Source organism: Notechis scutatus, unplaced genomic scaffold, assembly GCF_049901735.1.
Source record: "Notechis scutatus isolate UNSWTSFEM ecotype Mainland unplaced genomic scaffold, rNotScu1.2 NSCUCTG35, whole genome shotgun sequence".
Classification (NCBI taxonomy): Eukaryota; Metazoa; Chordata; class Lepidosauria; order Squamata; family Elapidae; genus Notechis; species Notechis scutatus.
Genome location: NW_028263114.1, coordinates 125,328 through 149,182, shown reverse-complemented (window position 1 = coordinate 149,182; position 23,855 = coordinate 125,328). Strand labels below are relative to the sequence as shown.

At 46.2% G+C, this 23,855-nt stretch overlaps 1 pseudogene across 1 annotated transcript in view; it reads right to left on the bottom strand.

The window, feature by feature from the left end:
• Positions 1–3,742: 3,742 nt before the first annotated feature.
• Positions 3,743–23,855, bottom strand: part of LOC113430823 (neuroligin-2-like) — a 70,723-nt pseudogene continuing 50,610 nt past the window's right edge. The window contains exons 4-6 of the transcript XR_015746208.1: positions 14,245–14,430; positions 7,132–7,917; positions 3,743–4,681 (exon numbers count right to left, since the gene is read on the bottom strand). The product of XR_015746208.1 is annotated as a neuroligin-2-like (transcript). The remainder of the gene's footprint in view (positions 4,682–7,131; positions 7,918–14,244; positions 14,431–23,855) is intronic.

Sequence of the window (23,855 nt, the reverse complement as noted above, 5' to 3'; positions counted from 1 at the left end):
TTTCTTTTTAAAGGAAACCAACGTTGCAAAGAGGTGGGGGTCCCCCAAATGGCTTAGAACGAAACTATCCCCCTCCAACTCTTCCTGTCACCCCCCCAATCTTGCTTTTCTTCTCTGACCCTTCCTTTCCTTCCTCCCATTTTTCCTTCCTTCCTTTCCTTCCTCCCGTTTTTCCTTCCTTCTGTCCTTCCTCTTTTCCTCCCTCCTTTCCTTCCTCACACTTTTTCTTCCTTTCCTTCTGTCCTTCCTTCATTTCCTTCCTTCCCTTCCTCCCTTCTTTTCCTTCCTTCCTTTCCCTCTTCCTTTCGTTCCTTTTCTTCCTTCCTTCCGGATGACAGCAAACAAAAGAGGAAGGGATCCTCCAAGAAAGCAGAGACAAAGAGGCAACAGATGGAAAATTGAGGGGAAAAAAAAACCAGAGAAAGGAGGATGGTTTGACCTCTTCACGGGGCTCTGGGAGAGAAAACACACTGAATTAAAGGAAGGAATGTCTTCCAGGCAGTCCTCAACTTAATGACCGTTCATTTAGTGACTGTCCAAAAGTTACAGTGACACCGAACAATGTTACTTATGAACATTTTTCACACTTAACGACCGTTGCAGCCTTCCATTCGCGTGATCAAAAGTCGGGAGGTTTTGGCGACTTGACTCATATTTACGACGGTGGCAGGGTCCCAACAGAGCCAAATCCACTGTTTTAGGAAACAACTGTCACGATTCGCTTAAGGACCGGGGCAAGGAAGGTCGTAAAATGGGGCAAAAACTCACCCGAAGCATGTCTCGCTTTAGCAACACAAATGTTGGGACTCCACGGAAAGTCCAAGAATACAGGTGGACCTCGGCTTATGACAGCAAGTGAGCCCACACAAGCCCCGCTGCTGAGTGAGACCGTTGTTAAGCGAGCTGTGCCCCGCTTTACGACCACCCTTGCCATGCTCTCTTAAGCGAAGCCCTGCAGTGGTTTAGGGGCGAGGAAGACCATTGGTTGAAGCCACCTGGCCTGTGGAGTTTGCTCGTCCGGCGGTCGCAAAGAAGGGGACTTTATGGGGCCTTGGGGAAGGGGGCATTGCGCCCGTCGTAAACATGAGTCGCTTGCCAAGCCTCTGAATTTTGATTGCAAGACCACGGGGGGTGCTGCCAACAGTCGAAAGTGTGAAAAATACGTGCCGGTCGACCACGTATGAAAGAAAGAAAAATAAAAGAAAGAAAAAGGGTGAAGGGAAGGGAGGAAGGAAAGAAAAGAAAGTGTCAGAGAATGGAGGGAGGGAAGGAGGTTGGATGGAAGGGGGAGAAAGAGAAAGAAAGGGAGGGGGAGGAAGGTAGAAATTGAAGGAAAAAGGAAAGAAAGGAAAGTGACAGAGAAGGAAGGAAGTATAGAAGGGAAAGAGAAAGGAAAGAAGGAAGGAAGAAATGGAGGATGGGAAGAAGGAAGGAAAGGAAGGAAGGAGGGAGGGAGGGAGAGAGAGAAAAAGAAAAATAAAGAAAAAGGGAAGGAGGAAGGAAGGAAAGAAAAGAAAGTGACATAGAACGGAGGGAGGGAGGTTGGGTGGAAGGGGGAGAGAGAGAGAGAAAGAAAGGGAGAGGGAGGAAGGAACAGAAAGGAAGGAAAAGAAAGTGACAGAGAAGGAAGGAAGGATAGAAGGGAAAGAAAGGAAGAGACAGAGGGGATGGGAAAAAGGAAGGAAGGAAAGAAAAAGGAAGAAAGGGAGAGAGCGAAAGAAGGAAGGAAAGAAAGGGAGGGAGGAGAGAAAGAAAAAGAAAGGGAGGGGAAGGGAAGGGAGGAAGGGAAAGGAAGGAAGGAAAAGAAAGTGTCAGAGTAGGAAGGATGGAAGGGAAAGAAAGAAAAAAGAAAGACAGGGAAGGTGGGAAGAAGGAAGGAAAGAAAAAGAAAGAAGGAGGGAGAGCAAGAAAGAAAAAGAGAAAGGGAGGGGAAGGGAGGAAGGAAAGAAAGTGTCAGAGAAGGAAGGATGGAAGTGAGAAAGAAAAAAAAAAGCAGGGAAGATGTGGAAGAAGGAAGGAAGGAAAGAAAGAAAAAAAGGAAGGGAAAGAGCGAAAGAAGGAAGAAATAAAAAGGAAGGGAGGAAGGAAGGAAAGAGCGAAAGAAGAAGGAAGAAATAAAAAGGGAGAGAGCTTAAAGAAGGAAGGAAGAAATAAAAAGGAAGGGAGGAAGGAAGGAAGGAAGGGAGAGAGCGAAAGAAGGAAGGGGAGGAAGGAAGGGAGAGAGCTAAAGAAGGAAGAAAGGAAGAAATAAAAAGAAGAAGGGAGGAAGGAAGGAAGGGAGAGTGAAAGAAGGAAGAAAGGAAGAAATAAAAAGGATGGATGGAGAGATGGATGGAAGGAAGGAAGCTACAGACGGAGACACCCAGTACTCAAACCCCTCCCCATTTCATCTTGGGGCTTCTTCCTGCCCAGACAGGAAGTGGGGGGGTCCAGCTGTCCACCATAGAGTCTGGGGTGGGGGGAGAGATACTTTCCCTTTGGGGAAAGCTGCTTTCCTGCTTGGTGGGAGGCCCACCGGTGACCCCACCTTCATCCTCTCAGGCCCCAGGTGCCCTCAATAGACCCCCCATCAGATGGAGGGCTAGGGGGCGGTCTCAGATGGCTCTAAGGCTAAGCCACATGCTCCCCACCCAGGACCGGTGTGGAGAATGATGCCCCCAAAAATATTGAGAACCCCCTTACTGCCCCAGAGGGGTCCCCCAACCCCTCTCTCCCCAGATTGTGGCCCCAGTCCTTGGGCCATGCCCCCATTGGGACCTGGAACTGGGCCACCATGCCAGCAGCAGGTGGGTGGGCTTGCATACACGGCTCCATTGGCGCAAAACGGCGCTGGCCATTGGCGCAGGAACACTTCCTGATGCACCCCCCCAGAACCCTAGCCCCCAAGACCGGTTGCAAAGCTGGGACCCACTTCTCAAAAACTATGCGGAAACTTTGGCTGAGCCCCCCATGTCCTCCACAGGATGGAGGAGAGCAACCAGTGCTCTCTGGTGGGAACCGGTGCCGTATGTGTGGATCGAGACGACTATGAAGATGGTCATGGAAATGGGGGCAGATCCTTCCTTCTTTCCTTCCTTCCCTTCTTTCCTTTTTTTCTTTCCCTTCTTTCCTTCTTTCTTCCTTCCCTTCCTTCCTTTCCTTCCTTCCCCTTCCCCTTCCTTCCTTCCTTTCCTTTCTTTTCTTCCTTCCTTCCTTCTCTTCCTTTCTTCCTCCCTCCCTCCCTCTATACTTCACTAACTGCCATTTCAAGTTAGCTTACCCAGCACCCGAAACCGCTTCCTCCACCTTGATTCTTCTCCGGGGGTCTCCCCAAGGAAATGGTGGCACCTCCCTATTTGCCAAGGGGGAAGGCCTCTCCAAACTTCCCCACACACTCCCCAGCACGTCCTCTCTCTTGGACCCTCCCCTCAACCACCGGAGCCTCCAAACAGCCTCCAAATCCCGCTTCCTGATGTTGCTATACGTGCAAGCCGAAGGACGCCATTCTGCCCCCTCTGTCCTGTCCCCCTGTAACTTCACGCCTTGGAAAGGTGGCGGGCCACGCAGGGTGGGCTTCCAGGCCATGCTACGTCGTCACGCCGTACCACGTCGCGCCACGCCATGCCACGCCACGTCCTGCGCTGCGATGCCCCCTGGATATGGGCGATAGATTGCCGATCCCCACCAGGCTTTCCCCTCCCTCCTTTCGGCCGCCGTTACCCCTACAGTGTGATATAAAAGGCCTTAGTACGGGCCATGGGGCGGGAAGAAGGGCCTCCCCTGGGGAGGGGTGGGTGAGTGGGGCAGGTTGGCAAGAAGACGCCCTCGTGTCCCATCCCCCTCCCCTCCTCCCTCCAACCAGGGGTCTTTGGGCACCAGAGGAACGACTATACACGGGTGGTGGAGTGAGGGTGCGGGAGGGTGTTGTGTCCGGTGGGGAAAGTGTTGAATGGGTGCAAGGCCTGCATACTGCTGATGGTGCTGGGAATCATGGTGATGGTGTTACGGGCGTCATCAGGGGCACATCGTCGTAGCGCCCGCGCGCAGGCCAGGTGTAGTCGGGAGGGCAGGCGGGCCGTAGATTTCATGCGCGCGCGCAAGGGCTCGAGGTCGTGCGGCTCATGCTCCAAGTGTTTGATCTGCAGCGACATGATCTCTTCCTCCTGGCCGCCGTGCATAAGGTCATTGGCGGCGCTGCGCTGCGGGCTGAGACGCCGCCCGCTCCGCAGCTCGTGCCGCTTGTCCCGCTTGTAGTAGAGGGCGGCGAAGGCCAGGATGTTGAGGAAGAGCAAGGAGGCACCCACCGCCACCGGCCACACTCAGTTCAGTGGAGTAGTCCCGCCGTGTCCCCTGGGAAGGGCACGAGCGGGCGGGCGCCCATCCATCGTCCGGTGGCAGGGTGGCAACGGGCTGGCGTGTTGTGCTGGGGCCCAGCCGGGTGCTGGGCCAGCGTGTGGCGTGCGGGGCCACCCGGGTGGTGGTGGAGGTGTAAGGGGGCTCGTGGAGGTTGTGGAGGTGGGGCACCAGTTCCAACCAGAAGGCTACCTTGTTGGCCCGGTAGTTGTCCCGGACGCGGGTTTCAAGCCGATGTGCAGGTACTGCTTGTCCTTGGTGTTGAACTTGGTCCACACCACCTCCTCGAAGCGGTTGGGCTTGGTGTGGATGAACTTGGTGTCCTGCGGCACGGGGATGGTTGGGGTCCCTGTGGGGCAGGGGACTGACAGGCGCAGGAGAGAGAAAAACAATGGGTGGAAATTTGTCAAGGGCAGAGAAGCAACCTAGGACTAAGGAGGAAATTTTTCCTAACGGTTAGAACAATTCACCGGTGGAACTGCTTGCCACCAGAAAGTGGAGGTTTTGAAAGAGACTGGGCAGCCCTTTGTCCGGGATGGCTTAGTGCAGGGGTGTCAAACCACCCAACTCAGAGACCCCCCAAGGACACCACAGTCCTCCTCCTCTTCCTCTCTGCGAACTCCTTTCCCTCCTAGCACTGATGATGTTCCCTAGTTGGGTCACAAAACGTCTGCAAGGAAAAACCACCCAATTCAGAGAGCACCGAGGACCTCACAGTTTGCCTCTTCCTCCTCCTCCTCCTCTCCTCCTTTTCTTCCTCTTCTTTTTTCTTCCTTTCCTTTCTTTCTTTCTTTCTTTCTTTCTTTCTTTCTTTCTTTCTTTCTTTCTTTCTTTCTTTCTTTCTTTCTTTCTTCTCTTCTCTCCCTTCTCTCTCTCTCTCTCTCTCTCCTCCTCCTCCCTCCCTCCCTCCCAAAAGTGCTTTTTCCAGAGGCCACTGGACGTTCTGGTTTTTCTTCGAAGGCCTTTGTTTTAGAGAGCCATTGAGGTTACTGGGAGGTTTGTCTGATGTCCTCAGGGTCACCAGCATGGTGCAAACGGTTGCGGAGTCCACAACGCGGCTCCTTTCAGCGGTTCCAAGAAGGCTCCAAACATCCATTTGCAATGCTCAGGTGACCCTGAGGACACAGACAAACCTCCAGGTGGCCTCAACGGCTCTCTAAAAAAGAATGCAAATGGCCAGCTGTCTGCAAGGTATAAATCCTTCCCTTCCCCATCACCCTGCAGTCGGAGCTGAAGAGGCTTCTGGGATGAGAAGCGAAAGGTCTTCAAAGAAAAAAACCAGAAAGTCCAGTTGCCTCCTAAAACAAGCACCTTTGAGAGAGAGAGAGAGAGAGAGAGAAAGGAAGGAAGGAAGGAAGAAAAAGAAAAAAAGAAAAAGAAAGAAAGAAAAAGAATGAAAGAATGAGAGAAAGAAAGAAGGAAAGAAGGAAGGAAGGAAGGAAGGAAGAGAAAAAAGAAAGAAAAAGAAAGAAAGAAAGAAAGAAAGAAAGAAAGAAAAGAAAGAATGCATTTTAGAAAGAAAGAATTTTAGAATCAGAGAAGGGGAAGGGACCTGGGAGGTCTCATAGTCCAACACCCTGCTCAAGCAGGAGACCCTATATAAAGAAAGAAGAAAGAAAGAAGAAAGTAAGAAAGTAAGAAAGTAAAAAAGTAAGAAAGAAAGAAAGAAAGAAAGAAAGAAAGAAAGAAAGAAAGAAAGAAAGAAAAAGAAAGGAAGGAAGGAAGGAAGGAAGGAAGGAAGGAAATAAATAAATAAATAAATAAATAAATAAATAAATATCACAAGTCTATGAAGATTCTCAGTCATCCAGGTCAGATTTAGATTGCTTACAGACAAGCTGGTCATTTGCATCCTTTTCAAAGGGTCATTGAGACCACTTGGAGGTTTATCTTCGCCTCCCTCCAACTTCCAAGTGGCCTCAACGACTCTCTAAAAAGGACTCAAATGACCAGCTGCCTGCAAGGAATCTGAATCCTTCCCTTCCCCACCACCCAGTCAGAGCTGAAGAAGCTTCTCGGATTTCCAAGTGGCCTCAACGACTCTCTAAAAGGGATGCAATGACCAGCTGCCTGCAAGGAATCTGAATCCTTCCCTTCCCCGCCACCCAATCAGAGCTGAAGAAGATTCTTGGATTTCCAAGTGGCCTCAACGACTTTCTAAAAGGGACGCAAATGACCAGCTGCCTGCAAGGAATCTGAATCCTTCCCTTCCCCGCCACCCAGTCAGAGCTGAAGAAGCTTCTTAGATTTCCAAGTGACCTCAACAACTCTCTAAAAAGGGACGCAAATGACCAGCTGCCTGCAAGGAATCTGAATCCTTCCCTTCCCCGCCATCCAGTCAGCGCTGAAGAAGATTCTCAGATTTCCAAGTGGCCTCAACAACTCCTCTAAAAGGGACACAAATGACCAGCTGCCTGCAAGGAATCTGAATCCTTCCCTTCCCGCCACCCAGTCAGAGCTGAAGAAGATTCTTGGATTTCCAAGTGGTCTCAATGACTCTCTAAAAAGGATGCAAATGACCAGCTGCCTGCAAGGAATCTGAATCCTTCCCTTCCCCGCCACCCAGTCAGAGCTGAAGAAGCTTCTTGGATTTACAAGTGGCCTCAACGTCTCTAAAAAGGGATGCAAATGAACAGCTGCCAGCATGGAATCTGAATCCTTCCCTTCCCTGCCACTCTCCCATTAAAGCCAAAGAGGGGAAGGAGAACGGAAACCTTGGGACAATCACGACCTGGAGGACTTGAGAATCTCCTGAAACAACAACAACCACAACCACCACAACATCGGTGTCATGCTCACCCTGTCTTCGCAAAATTGGTCCAGTAGGTCATAACCACAGCACTCAACATTACGTCGTTCTTGGAGAAGTTGCAAGGGAAGAGGTCCATGGCCCCGAGCATGGGCACACCAAAACGTAGGGGATCTCGTCCCGTGGGCACGATCGCCCACTCGGGCCGCGTATCCGTCTGGCAGTGATGGTAGAAGGTGTAGAAGTAGACGGGAGACTGGTACTCAGCATGGAGCTTGGCGGTGGCCACGGTAGGCGCCACCCACTGGTGGTCAGTGAAAAGCGCCAGCAGGGTCTTGCGGCGCATCTCGCCATTGTCGCGATCGGCCCAGTCAGTGTACATGAACTTGATGGTCTCCCGCAAGATGTCCTTGCCCTCCGGTACCCGTACAGGTTGTCCACGAAGTTGGAGATGGTGAAGTCGAAGTAGCTGGCCGAGATGCCATCCTCATTCTCCATGGAGTCCTCCACGAACTTCAAGCCCTCCCCTTGGTTGACCCCGATCAGGATGTCGTAATTGAGGAACTCGCCTTGCTGCATCAGGATCTCCGGGTCGTCGGGGACCACATCGCCATCCACCACGGGGCCGAAAGCGATGTGGTAGCGGGCAGGCTGGATGTCCTGGTCCACCAGCTCCCGGTAAGGTTTCTGCCGTAGGCATTCCACCGTACTCCCAGTGTCCAGGTGGTCGCAGCCAACCTTGGAGGCCAACATCTGGGTGTACTTGAGTGGCTGATAGTTGACGGACCAACTGGAGATGGCGGTGCCGCTCTGAGCAATGGCTTTCTGGAATAAACCTGTGGGGTGGGGAAGGAGAAGAGGGGTCAGCAACCAAGGGCCCAAACGGACAACGGTTACCAGGGTTCGAAGGTTAGAGCATAGAATAGCAATGGCGCTTATATACCGCTTCATGTCTCATTTCTGGCGGAGTTTGGGGGACAGAAAGAAAGACTTCTGCAGCTTCTGCTGCTTTCCTTGCAAGCAGCCAAAAGTCTCTCTCCTCTCTCTCTCTCCCACTGAAAATGGAGCTGGAGATGGTATCCTGCGATCCCAAATAAAGAACGATGGATTGGTAGGAAAACGGGGTGGGGGATTTTTCTGCAGACTTTTTTGGGGGGATTTTCCCAGGGTCTCCGGTCCGCGGGATTTCACATGATGAGTTGGGTGGTCCCTGAGGTCCAAAAGGTGGGCGACCCCTGGTTTACAGCATTCTCTGAGTGGTTTATGGAGTCAGCGTCTTTTCCCCCGACAATCTGAATCCTCGTTTTACCAACCTCGGAAGGAAGGATGGGAGACTGAGTCAACCCTGAGCCGGTCAGGACCGAACTGCTGGCAGTGGGCAGAGTCGGCTTGCAATACTGTATTCTAACCACTGTGCCCCTACAGCTTCCTCCCTTCCTTCTCCTCATTTCCATTTCTTTCCTTCTCGTCTTCCTTCTTTCCTTCCTTCCTTCCTCCCTCCCCATTTTGTCTCCTTCCTTCCTTCTTTCCATCCTTCACAAGCAATAGCACTTAGACTTATACACCGCTTCACACTATTTCACAGCCATCTCCTTCCTTTCCTTCCCCCTCTCTCCCTCCCCATTTTCTCTCCTCCCTCCCTCCCTCCCTCCCTTTCCTTCCCAAGCAACAACTTACTTATATACCCCTTCACAGTATTTTAAGCCCTCCTTTCTTCCTTCCTTCCTCCCTCCTCATTTTGTCTCCTCCTCCCTCCCCATTTTCCTTCCTTCCTTCACAAGCAATAGCATTTAGACTTTCATTCCGCTTTACAGTATTTTACAACCTTCCTTCCTTCCTCCCTCCCTCCCTCCCCATTTTCTCTCCTTCCTTCCTTCCTTCACAAGCAATAGCACTTACTTATATACCGCTTCACAGTATTTTAAGCCTTCTCCTTCCTTCCTTCTCTCCCCATTTTCTCTCCTTCCTTCCTTCCTGCCTGCCTGCCTGCCTTCCTTCCTTCCTTCCTTCCTTCCTTCCTTCCTTCCTTCCTTCCTTCCCAAGCAACAGCACTTAGACTTATATACCGCTTCACAGTATTTTAAGCCCTCTTTTTTGTTCCTTCCTCCCTCCTTCCCTCCCTGCCTCCCTCCCCATTTTCCTTCCTTCCTTCCTTCCTAAGCAATAGCACTTACTTATATACCGCTTCTACTATTACTGTTAATCTCATCACTCCTTATCACCCATCCCCTCCCACTTGTGATTGTAGGACTGTAACTTTGTTGCTTGTATCCGTACTATTTATATTGACTGTTTCCTAGTATGATTTAATTGTTGATTGTACCCTATGACTATCATTAAGTGTTGTACGTTATGATTCTTAATTCTTAACGAATGTACCTTTTCTTTATGTATACTGAGAGTATTTACACCAAGACAAATTCCTTGTGTGTCCAATCACACTTGGCCAATAAAGTATTCTATTCTATTCTATTCTATTCTATTCTATTCTATTCTATTCTATTCTATTCTATTCTATTCTATTCACAGTGTTTTAAGCCCTCTCCTTCCTTCCTTCCTTCCTCTCTCCCCATTTTCTCTCCTTCCTTCCTTCCTTCCTTCCTTCCTTCCCAAGCAACAGCACTTAAGACTTATATACCGCTCTGCACGGTGCTCTCCAGCCGTCTGTGAGCGGTTTACACAGTCAGCCTCCTGCCCCCCCAACAATCTGGGTCCTCATTTTGCTGACCTCGGAAGGAAGGACAGAAGGCTGACTCCGCCTTAAGCCGCTCAGAATCGAACCGCTGGCAGTGGGCAGAGTATAGAGCCTGCAATGCCATACTCCAACCACTGTACCACCACGGCTCTTACATAGGGTTGGAAGGAATAATAGGGCTGGAAGGCATCTTGGAGATCTTCTAGTCCAGCCCCCTGCCCATGGCAAGAGAGCCTATATACCATTTGGGACTTTATTTGGACTCGATGGTTGGGATGGATACACATGATTGTAGAAAGAATAGCGGAATAATAGAAGGGACCCCAGAGGTCCTCCAGTCAAACCTCCCCCACCCAATCAGGAGTCCCAATGTCATTTCAGACAAATGGCCGTCGTAAGTCAAGGACAGCAATGTTCAGAGTCCCCCTGTGAGGAAGATGGTTGTTCTGACCAAGGCTGTTCCTGAGACCGTAATTAAGCACATGCTCAGTTAAAACAACTCTTTGTTTTATTGCAATGCTGGGAATTATGAGCATTCCCAGCCAGTAATGAGTCCCAAAGAGTTCTTTGAGATAAGCACCCACCTTTCTCTCCTCTGAATGGCTGCCAACAACTAAAGTGCCAAATGAACTGTAAAAAAAAACCAACCGAAGTACAAAGTCCACACAGAGCTTCAAGGTTTAATCCGAACGTTGCTTCCTGCAAAGGTTTTGTCACCTTGGCCTGACTTTTATCCCTTAGGGAGAGGCGATCATCTCCCAGCCTTGCTCCCGAATTGCCCCTTTTGTCTCAGCTGCTCTTGCCTTCTAGCAGCTCTGCGCCCTGGGAATAGGCTCCCTGGCTCCTCTTCCTAGCTGCTGCCAGGCTCTGGAGGCTCCAGAGGCACCACCGCACTCCCAGATGGCTCCTGGCCCCATCCCTGAATCGGACGCAGGACCCTCATCCGAGTCCTCTCCAGACTCCCGGACTGCTCCCCGTTCTTCCCCACTGTCCGGCTCCGCTGCTATCTCCGCACTGGCTGCCGTTGAACCACAACAGGTGGGCGGTCCTTAAATGTGATAAATACAGGTAGACTCACCCTCCAAAAAATTATGTCACAAAGCGAGACAGGTGTGAAAAGCGAGTTTTGCCCCATTTTACGACCTTTCTTGTCCCAGCTGCTAAGTGAGGCGTTGGAGACCTGAATCTGGCCATTGACTTGGCTCGTCGGACGGTCGCCAAAGAAGATGATGCTCCCCGTTCTTCCCCCGGAAGACAGCGCCCATCATAAATAGGAGTCAGAATTTTGATGACGTGACTACGGGGATGCAGCAGGGGTCGTTAAGTGTGAAAACTGGTCCTAAGTCCTTTTTTTTCAGAGCCTTTGTAACTTTGAGCGGTCACTAAATGGAAATGTTGTAAATCAAGTTTTACCTGTAAATGGATGGATGGATTAGGCATCATCTGTCTCTTTTTATGCCTTTCACTTTCATTTTTTTTTGTAAATCCCTCCCTCTCATCTCAAGGTGGACAAACCTTGTGTCAGGGTTCCGCCGATTGCCCGAATTAAATTGTGAGCTTCGAGTCAAGGTTCAGAAGAACCCAAAAGATTGATGAGGAGCAACAGGTTGGCATTGACCCATATGTAGCCCATTCTCACACGTCATTTACGTGTGACCCTGTTCCCCCCCACTCCCTCTGGGGTGTGTCATCAATCAGATTGTCCAACGAAGGATTTTCGTGGGGCGGAAGATCTGGTAACCTGGGCTACAATCTTTGTAAGAGAAGTGTGGAATGTACTTCTGGTTTTAATGACCATACTGCTCCTACACATTCCGCCCCCCTTCTCCCTTTGTTTAGGGCAATTCAAAAAAAAAGGCACAGGAAGGTTTTACGAATTGACCTCCAGTTAATGTCCCTACAAACCACCTGATCAGTGGTGGGATTCAATTTTTTTTTTACTACCGGTTCTGTGGGCGTGGCTTGGTGGGCATGGCCATGTGACTGGGTGGGCGTGGCTTTTTTGCATTTTTGCAGAGGAACCTCTGGAGGGGGGGTGTTTGCTCCCAGAAGGCTCCTCTGGGGCTCAGGAAGGCAAAAAATGGAGAAGGGGGCCCTGAGCCCTCCCTCCATTTTTTGCCTTCCTGGGCCTCAGCAAGAGGAATCCCGGCACAGCTGACCTGCTCCGCCTCCGACCGGGCCGTTTCAACCCTTGTGCTGGTTAGATAGTATATAGTTAGTTTGGGAATGAGAGCTGTCCCCTTAAGGGAATGCCTCATGGGAGATGTAGTTAATGCCTCATGGGAGATGTAGTTCATGTCATGTGGTCACATCTGTACTCCTGATTGGTCACTGAATTGACCTCTGGTTGGGGTGGGGGGAGTTTTGTTCATTCTTACCTGGACCCAGCAACGTGCTGGAGTCTTCCCTTGCTGTATCATTATGGGATGAAGATAACTATCTTTTTACACTATGAAGACAACAATGCAAAGATTGGACATTAGATGAATCTCAGCATAACTGTGAGTTAACCTTGAGGATGCTTGATCTAATCCAATAAATAAACTTTGTATGGAAGCCTTTGTAGTATTTAGCTCCTTATCCCAGGTATTTTGGGAAGATAAATATTGCTTGGGACAAGATACCCCTCCTTAGGCAACCTGGTGGCCCTCACCTTCCCGGGGATCACCATATTGATGCCGAAGTTAGTGCGCACACTTGATCGGCATAGCCCACTGCAGCCCAGAATTCCTGAGCTCAAGCGATCCGCCAACCTCAGCCTCCGGAGTAGCTGGATTACAGGCTCGCACCACCACGCCCGATCGTATGAACAGCTGATTGTCGGGAGGGGGAAAAAAAGGAAGCTGATTGTCAGGAGGGGCAAGCATCGGGCGGGCGGGGCAAGCGAGCCAGCAGCGACCAGGCGACCAGATTGGGGACGTGGCCAGCCAGAACTTACTACCAGTTCGGTAACCCACGCCAAATCCTTGCTACTGGTTCGCCTGATCTGGTGCGAACCGGCTGAATACCACCACTGTACCTCGGCAGTCGCCAACCAGTGGGCCACGAGAAAATTTTGGTGGGCCACAGAGAAATCTCACCCCCAGAGCATCCCCCAAAGCAATTAATCCAGGCTCCGCAGAAACACAAGGCTGCTCAGCCCACACATGGCCCGCAGGAACCCTCCCCGCCCACTCACTCCTTACCCAGCAAACTTGCCTGCTAAATTGCTATTTTTCCTTTTTCCGAATATCAGCTGTTCTGCTGTGCTGGGAGATTTTAGATTAGTTAGGAAGCAGGAAATGGTTGGATTTCTTGCTTTCTAGCTAGTCTTTAGATCTTCGGCTCTGCTTTTAAGCACAGCCGAACCTCCCTTAGGACTGAAGGTGCTATTATTCAGTGCAGATCACCGCAAGCAAATTTTATGTGACAGACTGAGCTAGCCAATGGTAGATAGGTAGATTAGTGAATGAATCTGTGAGCAACTCAATCTGCCTGCCTGCTTTGTGTGATTTTGGGTAAAAGTTGCTCTTTTTTTAATAAAAAATCAATATTTATATAAATATTTATAATATTCACATACAAGCCATGCCCAGCCAGTCACATGACCACCAAGCCACACCCACAAATTAGGTCACACCCACAGAACCAGTTAGTGGTCCCTGGGATTTAAAATTATGAGTTTGGTGGTCCCTGAGGTCCAAAAAGTTGGCAACCCCTGCTGTACCTGATCCATTCAGGTGGGGTTAGGGTTAGGGTTAGCATGGGCAGGTAGGACAAGAGGAAATATGGCTAGACTACATTTATCACATTATTTTTGATGGGGTATTTTTTTTAATAGATGGTAGGAATGTAGTCGACGTAATATAACTTGGATTTCAGCAATGTGAAAAAGTTTGGAGTCTCTTTGCACCCACAACAAGCTAAGGCCAGGCCTCCTTGAATTGTGTTAACTCTTACCTGCCGCTAATTTGCCTTGATGGGAGGAACATGGGCCAGTCCCAGAATCTGGGGAAGGCTCCGACGAGGGCTCTGTGTCAGAGGCAGAGATGGGGCCAGAGCTGTCTGACAGTTATCAGCTGCCTTTGGAGTCAGAGATCAGTGGGGAAGAAGAACAGCTGGAGCCTGTTCCTGATGTATGCATGCTCAGAGCTGCCAGGAGAAGGGAACAGTTAAGGAACAAGGGTCGACTCGGGAGTAAAGTCACAGGTGAACGCTGAATGGCCCCTGATAAAGGTCTGTGGTTGCAATTCACCCTTGAAAGACTGCTTGCCGGGGCTTTTCTGGATAAACCGAGGTCAGAACAAGAGAGGTCGTAAAATGGGGCCAAACTCAATTTAGCCATTGTCTCGCTTAACAATGGACCCCCATTGTGGTTCTAAGTCAAAGGACTAATTTGAAGAACCCCAGTTCCTGATTTATTTTTTTTGGCACTGGACGCTACCAGAACAACACCCCCCCCCACCATCCACGGCCGGTGCAGCCCTACCTTCCGAGTGATGGGAGAGGATGAGCAGGTTGATGCAGGAGGCCCCAGCGCCGGATCCAAAGATGGTGATGCGCTCCGGGTCGCCCCCGAAATGACCAATGTTCTCGTTCAGCCACCTCAAGGCCTGGATCTGGTCGAGGAGGCCGTAGTTCCCCTTGGCCGACTGGTCGCCGGTGCTCATGAACCCTGTTGCAAGGAAAAGGAAGAAATCAGAAAACCGGGAAGAAGGATTGGGGTACAATGGTGCCACCAGGGGTGGGGTTCAACTTTTTTTAGCCACCAGCTCTGGGGGTGTGGCTAGGTGGGCGTGGTCATGTGACTGGGTAGGTGTGGCTTCTTCTTCTTCACAGCACAACCCTCCCCCCCATTTTTTTGGGCCTCCTGGGCCTCAGGGAAGCCTCCTGGGCGAAGCAGTAAGGCGGCAAGGGGGATCCCGCACAGCTGATCGTCGGAACAGCTGATCGCTCTCTCCTTCTTCCTCTCCTTCCTTCCTCCTCTCCTTCCTTCCTCCTCCTCTACTTCCTTCCTTCCTTCCTCCTGGGCACAGTTGATCGTCTGAACAGCTGATTGTCAGGAGGAGGGGGAAAAAAAGAAATACCATAATGAGTGACTGGGCAGGGGAGAACACAGCGATGTCGGGCATGCGCACAATGTTGCGCATGTGCGATAAAGACTCACTGGGTGGGGAGGGGAGGGGAGGGCGGAGAAGGGCGAGGCCAACCAGGGCCATGATTTGCAGATTCTCCGAACTGCACAGAATCGTAACAACCAGTTCTATAGAACCGGTCCGAACCAGTCAAATTCCCACCCCCTGGTTACCCAACTCCCAGAATTCCCCAGCCAGCAAGGGTTTACCAGAATTTAGCAATGGGCAGGACAAGAAGAAATATGGCTTGACTACCTATATCAGTGGTGGCTAACCATTTTGGGCTCCTGTGCCGAAAATTGCATGCGTGCTCACTCACTTGCCAGCACCCAGAAGCCAATGCACGTGGGAGGGGGCCTCCACATCCCCTGCGCATGCACACGTGATCCCCCGTCACCCCCTTCACACTGCGATGCGTCGCCTCCCAGCTGATTTTCTGCCCTTTTTCGGCCTCCCAGAGGCTCAAGGGAAGCCTCTGCAGCCTTTGGTGGCCGAAAAAAGGGCCAGTTTCATCACTATTTTCGGAAATACACAAAATGATGAAACAGGCCTGTTTTTCAGCCTCCAAAGGCTGCAGAGGCTTCCCTTGAGCCTCTGGGAAGCCGAAAAAGGGCCCTAAAATCAGCTGGGAGGTGTGCGCATGCGCAGTGAGGTAAGTTTGCCTGGGGCTCACGTGCTGTAGGTTCGCCATCCCGGGCCTATACTGCATTTTTTAAAAATAAATAGATGGTGGGAATGTGGCCGCCATAATATACCTTGATTTCAGCAAAGTGGAAAAGTAACCGATGAAAAGCTACATTAATAAACAGGTCAAAGGTGGGCTAAATGAAATGAAAATTAAGTGGGACGCTGGTCTGCTAGCTGGGGAATTCTGGGAGTTGAAGTCCACCCGCCTTTAGAGGGGGCCAAGGTTGAGAAACACTGATTAGAGCAAGGCTGTCCCAAACTTGTGGACTCCAACTCCCAGAATTCCCTAGCCAGCAAGGTTTTACCAGAATTTAGCACTGGGCAGGACAAGGATTGTGGGTCGACTACCTTATATTACATTTTTTTGGACTGGGCAATTTTTTTTTGGTGGGAAGGTGGCTGATGTCATATTCCTTGATTTTTCCAAACATGGTGATTTTTAAAACTTGTGGACTCCAACTCCCAGAATTCCCTAGCCAGCAGAATTTAGCAATGGGCAGGACAAGAAGAAATATGGCTACGCCGCATTGATCACCATTTCATTTTTTCATAGAGTAACTTCTTGAAATAGATGGTGGGAATGGGGTCGATGTAATCTACCTTGATTTCAGCAAAGTGAAGAAGAAAAAAAGCCATGGTAAGCTGAATTAATCAAAGAGTTAAAGGTGGGCTAAGATGACAAGGCAACATAAGTGGCAAACTGATGTGCTGGCTGGGGCATTCTGGGAGTTGAAGTCTGTTAGGGATAACATTGTTTACCCTAACTGGTTTGGGTAAAAATAATAAATATGGTATCATGGTTTGTTAGTTAAAGTGTGTGTAACTTTAACTGCAGGAATGTAATTAAGGGTGTGGTTGTAAAAGCACTATATAAGAAGCGAGGCAATTGCAGCTCGCTCTCTCTGGCTTACTGATCCCTAATTACTGGATGGATTGATGACTGCGTTCTTGCTGGAATGGGGAGAGAAAAAGGAGTGTTGATTTTCTCAACGGAGAGAAGATAAAGATTGGACTGATTTATTGTAAGTGAACTGACATTGGCTATTCAACACGGAAGCGGAAGCGTGCTGGGCCCATAACCAGTGTTAAGCCTGGATTCCCCAACGGGTGTTAAGGAAAACAAACTAAACAGAATGTGCAGCGAAGTCAGATAGGAAGACAGGTAAATGTGTGAGATAAGTTTTCTAGTTAACACGCAGTAAAAATACAGATATGCTTGTGCTATCAAAAATATTGTTTATTCCATTTAAGAATTATAGCATAGTCAAATATAAACGGTCCATTAGTCATATATCAATTTCAGTCAAGTCTTGTCGGGGATACTCTATTTGCAAAGTCCGTGTTGAATAGCCAATGTCAGTTCACTTACAATAAATCAGTCCAATCTTTATCTTCTCTCCGTTGAGAAAAAGGAGTCAGTTTAACTAGGATAAAAACAGGTTTATGTAAAAAGTGAGATTTTGTATTGTTACACGTTACAGTAAACAGACAGCTGTGTTTTATCAATTATAGTTTTATATCCATATAGTGAAACATGGCACAAGTCAGTCTACAAAGTTTGTCCCTTATATCCAAGCTGGATGGAACAAACTATGTTTCATGGTCTATGAAATGTAGTCTACTTCTACGAAGAGAAGGTCTGTGGAACATAATTGAAAACCCACCAAACGTAGAAGAATGGGATTCTGAAGATGAGGAAGATAGTCAAAAGATAGAAGACTTTAAACAGAAAAATGAACAAGCTCTTTGCATCATAGGACTAACACTATCTGATCAGCAACTTGTTCATATACGCGGAGAGCAAACAGCTGTTGGGTGTTGGCAAAAACTCAAGAGGATTTATGTCCGAGATAACGTTGGTGCTCACATAAATCTAACACGGAAGCTTTTCCGCACCTATCTCCAAAAGAATGGTGATATGCTGAGTCATTTGAATACTATGAAAAGCATTTTCCAAGAACTTCATGAGAAGGAGTTAATTTTCTCTGAGCTACACCAGGTCTACATAATTCTATCTTCATTAGACGAAAGTTTTGATGACTACGTAACTTCCTTGAAATATTGCCTAAAGAAAGCCTAACTTTAACTGATATCACTGGCAGATTGATTGAAGAGGCCAGAAGAAGGCTTAAAAGAGATCAGTTAAGGAGGAGCAACCTCAAAAAAAATAATGAATCTCCTACTGCATACGCAATTAAAAAGTGTTTTAATTGTGGAGGGAGAGGACATTTTGCAAGATTTTGTAAGAAACCAAAGCGCCAGAATGCAAGCCAGAATGCTGTAAGCCATCAAAGAAGAAATAAGAATTATGAGTTAGCAATGTATAGTAATGGAGTTGTAAAAAATAATTTATGGGTGGTTGACAGTGGTGCGTCCCACTGTATTACAAATGATAACAAAAAATTTGTAAAAATGTCCATGAGTTCACAACATATCTCATTGGCAAACGGATGGAAAATGAAGGCAAAAGGTGAAGGTATTGCTCATTTTTCTAGTATAAATGAGAACATAAAAATGTTATATGTACCTCAACTTAAATTTAATTTGCTTTCTGTTAAAATGTTGGTTAGATTAGGATACATAATTACCTTTAAGGGAGATACTTGTTTAATTGAAAAAGAAGGTAAGAAAATTACTGCATCTTTAAGAGGTGACTTATATGTGTTAAATGATAATGGTTTAGAGGTGGTTAACACGGTTTATGATAATAAGAAACCTCATGATGAATGTATTCACTTGTTACACCGAAGGTTAGGTCATTTAAATTTTAAAATGATTAAGAGAACTGTTCAACTATCTAAAGGAATAAGTTTGAAACCTTGTAATAAGTATTTGCAATGTTCTGCTTGTAATCAAAACAAAAGCAAAGTTATACCGGCAAATAGAGTTGATGGATTTACTACCAAAGAGCCTTTAGAGGTAGTATTTGCCGATATAATAGGTCCTAAAAGCCAAGTGTAGGTGGTGCTAGATACATATTAAGCATAATGGACCACTATTCTAGGTATGGTTTCTGTTTTTAATGAAGAGAAAAACTGAAACGTATACAAATTTCTTTAATTGGTTAAAATTTGCAGAGAGAAAAACTAAAAAGAAATTAGTAACTCTTATAACAGATAATGGTGCGGAATTTACAAATAATAAATTCCAGAGTAGACTTAGAATGGCAGGTATTCAACATAAAAAGTCTGCACCATATAGGCCTCAGCATAATGCATTTATAGAGAGAAGAGGCCAAACACTGCAATCAATGGGAAGAACAATGTTATCTGATTCTGGATTACCTGACAATTTGTGGGGAGAAGCTATAATGTGTGGTAATCACATATTAAACAATGTTGTTAATTCAACAACAGGTGAATTACCATTCACTCTGTGGCATGGTAGGAAACCTGATTTGAGTTATATTCACACATTTGGTGCTCCAGCATGGGTGCATATCCCTACACAACTCAGGCACAAAGGACAACATAGAGCTAAAAGATTAATTTTTGTTGGATATCAAGCAAACCATAGATCTTATAGATTCTGGGAACCAGGTACATCTAGAGTATACTGCAGTGCTAGTGCACTATTCCTAGAACATATAGGATGGAATAGATTAGAGCAGGATTCAGATAATGATGTTATTATAGAACCTTATAAGAGGCAGAAAGAAAAGACTAGTTATAAGAAAAGTCCAATTAAAGAAGAAATCCATGAAGAGCAAATAGAACCAGATCAAGAGGAAATAATTGATCAAGAAGAGATAGATAGACATGAACAGGAAATAAAGGAAAGTCCACCTGTAAGTCCTGTTATACCTAGACGCACAACGCGTATAACTAAACCACCTGAAAGATATCAGGCAAGTATTGTTTGCCAAGTAAATAAAGTTCCTACTAGCATAGATGAACTTAAGATGTATCCTGCTAAGGATCAGGAGAATTGGCATAAGGCAATGGAAAAAGAGTTAAATTCATTAAAGGAAATGAAGGTTTATGAAGAAACCAAATTACCTCCAGGAGAAAAATCCATTGGGTGCAAATGGATATTTAAAGTAAAGACTGGAAATAATGGGAAAGTAACTTATAAGGCTAGGTTAGTAGCACAAGGATTTAATCAAAATGTATTTGATTATGATGAGGTATTTGCACCAAATCTTAAGGCTACAACTTTAAGAGCAGCTCTAGTATGGGCAGCTAAGAAGAATTATATAGTTAACCATTTAGAAGTAGAAACTGCATATCTGCATGCACCATTGCAGCATACAATATATTTGAAAAAACCGGTTGGTATAAATGATAATAAAGTAAATAGCAATGATTGTTGGAAACTCATGAAGAGTTTATATGGATTGAAACAATCTGGCTATGAATGGAACCAATATATTGTGAAAGAATTAAACAATATAGGGTTTAAATCTGGTTTAGCAGATCCATGTATGTTTAAAAGAGAAAATAATGGAACAGTGTCATTATTGTTATTATTTACAGATGATATTGCTTTGATTACTAAGACCAATAATGAAGCTACTGAGATTATTTCATTATTAGCCAAAAGGATAAAATTAAAGCATTTAGGTGAAATTAAAAAGTATCTAGGATTGACAATTAATAAAACCACAAAAGGATTTAAGATATCTCAAGAGGATAAAATTTGCCAATTAATTAAATTGTATAAAATGGAACTTTGTAAGCCTGCAAAGACTCCAATGAGTCAGGAAATTTGCAAAATTGATGCTCAAAGTCCTTTGATTGGTAGCTTATCATATATAAGCAATTGGTCTAGGCCAGATATAGCTTATAGTATAAATCAGCTGGCACGATATAATAATGATCCACATCAATGTCATTGGCAAGCATTAAAGAGAATTTTAAGATATCTTAAAGGAACAATGCACCATGCATTGTATCTAGAGCCAAAAGGTGATTTGATTCTTAGTGCCTATGCAGATGCAAGTTTTGCAACTGACATAAACACTAGAAAATCAACATATGGAATGGCTATATTATTTGGTAAAACTTTAATAGGGTGGAGGTCAATCAGACAACAGCATATTAGCTTGTCCACGATGGAAGCAGAATTTTCATGTCTGTCATTACTATGCACTGACTTAATTCTGTACAAACAGTTATTATTAGACATGGGTATAACTGTTAAAGATTCTATTATTGTGTACGAGGACAACCAGGCAACTATACAATTAGCTACTAATATTGCTGTAAAGACTAGATCAAAGCATACTGATTTAAGATACTTAAATGTTAGAGAATCTGTAAAAAATGGTCTAATTAAACTTGAGTACTGCATGACGGAAGAAAATATTGCAGACCAGTTTACAAAAGCTCAAGGTGTTGTAAAATTTAAAGAGAGTTGTAACAATTATGATTTAAAGGTGTAAATAGTTATATTATTGTAATATTATTATTATTACCCAAAAGGGAGAATGTTAGGGATAACATTGTTTACCCTAACTGGTTTGGGTAAAAATAATAAATATGGTATCATGGTTTGTTAGTTAAAGTGTGTGTAACTTTAACTGCAGGAATGTAATTAAGGGTGTGGTTGTAAAAGCACTATATAAGAAGCGAGGCAATTGCAGCTCGCTCCCCTCTGGCTTACTGATCCCTAATTACTGGATGGATTGATGACTGCGTTCTTGCTGGAACGGGGAGAGAAAAAGGAGTGTTGATTTTCTCAACGGAGAGAAGATAAAGATTGGACTGATTTATTGTAAGTGAACTGACATTGGCTATTCAACACGGACTTTGCAAATAGAGTATCCCCGACAAGACTTGACTGAAATTGATATATGACTAATGGACCGTTTATATTTGACTATGCTATAATTCTTAAATGGAATAAACAATATTTTTGATAGCACAAGCGTATCTGTATTTTTACTGCGTGTTAACTAGAAAACTTATCTCATACATTTACCTGTCTTCCTATCTGACTTCGCTGCACATTCTGTTTAGTTTGTTTTCCTTAACACCCGTTGGGGAAACCAGACTTAACAAAGTCCACCCATCTTATAGGGGGCCACGGTTGAGAAAAACACAGAGGAGGGGTCAGCAAACGTGGCCCCTTTTAAAGACTTGTGGACTTCAGTTCCCAGAATGCGTCCCAAGCCAGCAATGTCCATTTCCCATTTTAATTGTCATACCTGGCTTGGGGCATTCTGGGAGTTGAAGTCCCACAAGTCTTAAAAAATGGCGGAAATGGCTTTCGCGTCTCATTTTAAACTAAAGGAGCAGCAATCAATGGGAAAGCATCTTTTCATATCTTTTCTTCTCCTTTTTCTTTCTTCTCCTCTTCCTATCTTTCTTTCCCTTTTTCTCTTTCTTTCTTTCTTTCTCTTTTCTTTCTTTCTTTCTTTCTCTTTCTTTCTTTCTCTTTTTCTTTCTTTCCTTCTTTCTCTTTCTCTTTTTTCTTTCTCTTTCTTTCTCTCTCTCTCTCTCTTTTTCTTTCTCTCTCTCTCTCTCTCTTTCTCTTTCTTTCTAGTTTCTTTCTTTCTTTCTTTCTTTCTTTCTTTCTTTCTTTCTTTCTTTCTTTCTTTCTTTCTTTCTTTCTTTCTTTCTTTCTTTCTCTCTCTCTCTCTCTCTCTCTCTTTTTCTTTCTCTATTTCTTTCTCTGTTTCTCTCTCTCTCTCTCTCTCTCTCTCTTTCTTGCTTGGGCTCAACATTTGCATTGCCTTCCAAAATTCATCATCCCTCCTCTGTCCCGGGGCTCTTTTGCTGGAGATTACGAGGCCCAGGCCATTCATTATTCAACACTTTCTGAATGAAATATTAATTTCTGCTGCATCTGGGTAAAAATTTCACACCCAGAGAGGGAGGTGAAAGGGGAGGAGGAGGAGGAGGAGGAGGAGGAGGAGGAGGAGGAGGAGGAGGAGAGGAGCCACACCCCACGCCAATGCGACGGACGGTGCTCATTTTAAGGCCGCAGCCCTTACGCCCAAGCCGGCATCGTTCGGCCTCCAAAACCAGGAGTCCTCCATCTTGGCAGCGGCACAACCGTTTTGTTGTACTACAGGGCCCATCCTCCACAGGAAATGGTTGCACAAGGAGGCTTCAGGGCAAAATGCAATGTTTTTAATAATATGCTGTTCCAGATTGTGTGTGTGTGTGTGCGCGCGTGTGTGTGTGTGTGCATTGGTTACGAGAACAAGGAAAACATGAGATTGTCCACACAGGACCAGGTAGGAAAAAATAACTGAAAATCAGGGATTGTGTGTTTTATTGCACAACAATGCTGCAGGGTAGGAATTGGGCCATCCCAAACAACCGTTTTGAAAGCCATCCTTTACCTCCCACAGCCCTTAATTCCGTGTTTCTCACCCAGTCTATATGTGTACTTAGGCAAGAAAAACCCAAAGTCCACATGTAGACCTATAGGTGAAACCAGGCTCAATAGCAGTCACTGTAATAAGAGATCTTGGAGTCTTAGTGGACAACCAGCTAAATAGGAGCCAGCCGTGTGCAGCAGCCGCCAAAAAAAGCCAATGCAATCCTAAATTGCGTTAACAGAGGGATACAATCCAGATCAACGGAGGTGCTACTACCACTCTGTAAAGCCTTAGTAAGGCCACACCTTACCACACCTTCATCCAGTTTTGTTCACCACATTACAAAAAAGATGTTGAGACTCTAGAAAGAGTGCAGAGAAGAGCAACCAGGATGATGAGGGGACTGGAGGATAAAACATATGAAGAACGGTTGCAGGAACTGGGCCTGGGTAGTCTAGGGAAGAGAAGGACCAGGTGAGGCAGGAGAGCAGTTTTGCAATATTTGAGGGTGGAGGGTTGGACTAGATGACCTACAAGATCCCTTCCAACTCTGTTAATCTGACTTTAATCTGATTTTAATGAACAAAAGGACCAGGGGAGGCAGGAGAGCAGTCTTCCAATATTTGAGGGCAGGGGGGGTTGGGCTAGATGACCTACAAAGTCCCTTCCAACTCTTGTTTAAAAATAGACTTGTGGGCTTCAATTCCCAGTACACACACACACACACACACACACAATTCCAGAAGAAAGTTAAAATGCAAAATGCAAGTCTTAAAGGGGCCGTGTTTGCTGGCTGAGGAATTCTGGGAATTGAAGCCCACTAGTCTATTTTTAAACATGTTTCTTTTTTTTAATATATTTTATTCCAAAAGAAAGTTAAAATGTAAAATGCAAGTCTTAAAGGAGCTGCATTTGCTGGCCTGGAGGATTCTGGGAGTTGAAGTCCTGACGTCTTTTTAAAAAATGGGGTCTAGTTTGGAGAGGCCCTGATTTATGGGAAAGGAAAGG